The 3,276-nt window shown below is 38.9% G+C and overlaps 1 long non-coding RNA gene across 1 annotated transcript; it reads right to left on the bottom strand.

Moving 5' to 3' along the window:
• Nucleotides 1–149: 149 nt before the first annotated feature.
• LOC106944077 (uncharacterized) lies at nucleotides 150–2,082 on the bottom strand. Its single transcript, XR_001424100.1, has 2 exons — nucleotides 1,572–2,082; nucleotides 150–381 (listed from the first exon to the last, which is right to left on the bottom strand). It is a non-coding gene; the product is annotated as an uncharacterized LOC106944077 (long non-coding RNA).
• Nucleotides 2,083–3,276: the final 1,194 nt, after the last annotated feature.

The following is a 3,276-nucleotide window of genomic DNA, read 5'->3' as shown; positions in this document are numbered from 1 at the left end:
GTGCAGTAATTATTCAATACTTATTCTGTCTAACCAGTATCTTGATATACCACACTTGCATATACATCTATATTTATTATGAATAGAAATGAAATAATCTTATTTAAAAACAACATGTATTACCAATGATGTCAACACAGATGTTGTTCGATTTGTCACTCCCAAGGCTATTTTTGACCTCACAGTAATAGGCTTCTCGCTCAGTAACACTGAAGCTGAAAGTCTTCGTTGAAGAGACTTTAATGGGTCCATGTCCGATGTTCTTGAACCAGGCAAAGCTGGGTGAAGGTTGGGCTCTGGTGGAGCAGCTCAGCACCACCCCGGTACCTGGTGACACCAAACCTGATGGACTGATGGATGCAAAGGTCTCTTGAGGAGCAACTGAGGAAAATAACATGACATATTTACTTCATACGGTAGGTTAGTAAAAATTTTACTTGAAAGATAATTCAAAGAGCTTTTAATCAACATCATTATCATGTAAGTTAGACATTAAGGCTGTAGCAGTGCTTTAAAATCTAAATTATTGTATAACTTGTTTTCCCTTCAGTTTACATTAAAACTTGTGAAAAATTGTGACTCAAAATCTCCAAATTCTGTAATTTTTTTAATTGCCATGAAACATTCAAAACAAGCCTAAATAGATGTCATTAAATTGACCCATAATAGTTATTTTAATAACTCAAAAAGTTTTGTTTTCCACTTTAACAGAGAATATTTTGCATGGGAAAAAACAAGGTATTGAAATTACACAATTTTGCAAACATCATAGTTCAATCCTAAATTAATTTATGTAAATTAGTTCCTTGCAAAGACTTAACTTAGCATTTTCAGAGAGAGCTTACAAAGACGAGCCGGCTCTTTCGACTCCCAAACTTTCGACTCCCAAAATCACCTGCAGCTCTACATAGTCATATAACTTGGCAAACAGGAATGTTTTATATGACAAATGTTTTAAATGACAAATGAAATTTGTCATTTTGTATGACTAATGTTTTAAATGGTAAATGACAGTTTTCCCGGTATAAGAAGCCTTACACTTCCTTAATTTTATGTAATTGTTCTGCTATGAAAGCAGACATTCTAACTTCTGCATAAAATTTAATTAAACTTTCAATTGAAAAAAGAAAAAAACAAAACAAATTAACAAAATACTGCAGAGAAATTTACCAAACAGACCCATAACAATAATGTATTATCACAAAATATCTTTAATCTTCAGCCAGATGCTGCTTTGCTTACAGTTATCAGTTATTAAGAACCCCTCTCAGTGAGGAGTCGGCTCCAATCATACACCTAAAAGAGCCGACTCCAAGAGCTGAAATACTCGCAACCGACCCATCACTAGTAGATGAGAATACAGATGACAATCATGGCATTTATAAGTAGTTTCTGACAAAGATGATCTCCCCACTCATACTGTAGGCCTGCCGTCTATGATTATATAAGATGCACACCCAGCTAGATGTTTGTTGTGTTGCCTAGGTTTAAATGTTACAACCTGTTTTACTGTGAGTTGATCAAGTAAATGGAATAAACATGAACTATGTGGTGCTGATAGGATCACTTACATGAAACACTGAGAGTCTTTATTGCAACTGCCTGTTTGAATCCTCCTTTCACAGGATATTTGGCATAACATTTGATGCCGAATCCATTATGTGTGTCTAACAGAGTGATGGTCTCCTGGAATTTAGTTGTAAAGGCTCCATCAGTTTTTTTCTCTATTTGTGTGACAGAGTCTTTTTTTATATTCCAGGTGAGTTCAGGAGGTGAGTGTGAACAGGGAGTATAAGCTGAGCAGGTTACAGTGATAGACTGATGCTCCTTCAGATCACTTCCAGAAACAACAATGCTGGGACTCTTAGGAGAATCTGTGGTTTCGAAACAGACATGTCATTAAATGAAACATGACACAAAGTACAGTCTGCATTACTTGGACATTATGCCTACAATTATAACTCAATTTTACTCATCAACAAGCTTTTAATTCCATGAAACATTGCCTTTATTGACCCTTCACTTATTGACCTTTGCCCATTCTGCCATGACGGAAGCTTTAAATGTGCTCCTTTAAAGCTAGTCTACAAACAGACATCTGTAGCCTTATATCACTTCTATTTAGTTGATTTGACTGTGGAGTATGCTGTGTGGTCGGCTGCACAAACAGGTAAGGATCCAAAGCAAACTTGTCATTTTATCTTATAACTTGTATTGAAGAAAGATACGGTACATCAGCCGTCAATCATAATGACTGTCAACCCTCAATGTAACCGTGGATTTGCAAGGAACACGTTTTACAAGGTGAAAAGACTATGGAGACAATGCTGCGCCGTCATGTAGCCTAACACATAGCCCAGTGGTTCCCAAACACTTTCTTGACCCCCCATTGTGGATTACAATAGGGTCTGTGGCCTTCTATTGAAACGATGTGTGTGACCAGGGCTGGTGGGATTTGAGAGACTCTCTAATTTTGACTGGGGAGCTAGAGAGACTCTTAGAGATTCCCTGTTATACTGCTGTGACATTCGGATGATAGGGTCAGAATTTGTCTTCAACAACATGACAGCATGGATCTATCTTTCCATGTATCAACGGTTCAGGCTGCTGGTGGTGGTGTAATGGTGTGGAGGAGATTTTCCTGGTACACTTTGGGCCCATTAGTACCAATTGAGCATCGTGTCAAGTTATGCCACAGCCTATTTGAGTAATGTTGCTGACCATGACCACAGTGTACAGATCTTCTGATGGCTACTTCCAGCAGGATAATGTTCATAAAGCGTGAGTCATCTCACACTGGTTTCTTGAACATGACAATGAGTTCATTGAACTCGAATGGCCTCCACAGTCACCTTCTCCTCTGCCCTCTGTAATAAACTGTTCCGCCATGTTTAGAACTACAGTCTTTTGTAGTCCAAACCAGCAGCTCTGCATGAAATGGATGAGCTCAATCCTGACTGGGGTCCAGCGCTGAATATGGGTCACTGCGAGGTAAACGCCACAACATCGGACCGACATGGGCAATTAAAGAGGCGATACAGCAAAACCATCAACAAGTGGGGGAGCAAATTACAGAGACTGTTTTCATTATTTACCCCAGAAGAGGTAAATAATGAAAACAGAGTAGCGGAGGCAACAGAAGAGGAGCAAGTTGGAGAGGCTGAGGAGGAAACCCCAGAAGAGGAGCTCAGCAAGGCTACAGACTCTGAAGAGGAACAGGAACCATTTGTGTTGCAATATGTATACAGTTGGAAGTGGCTGTTTTCTCTCACAGGG

The sequence above is a fragment of the Poecilia latipinna genome, unplaced genomic scaffold (assembly GCF_001443285.1).
Source record: "Poecilia latipinna isolate Pla-1442-1.1 unplaced genomic scaffold, P_latipinna-1.0 Scaffold6801, whole genome shotgun sequence".
In the NCBI taxonomy this organism is placed as follows: Eukaryota; Metazoa; Chordata; class Actinopteri; order Cyprinodontiformes; family Poeciliidae; genus Poecilia; species Poecilia latipinna.
This window is presented reverse-complemented; position numbering and strand designations above follow the sequence as displayed.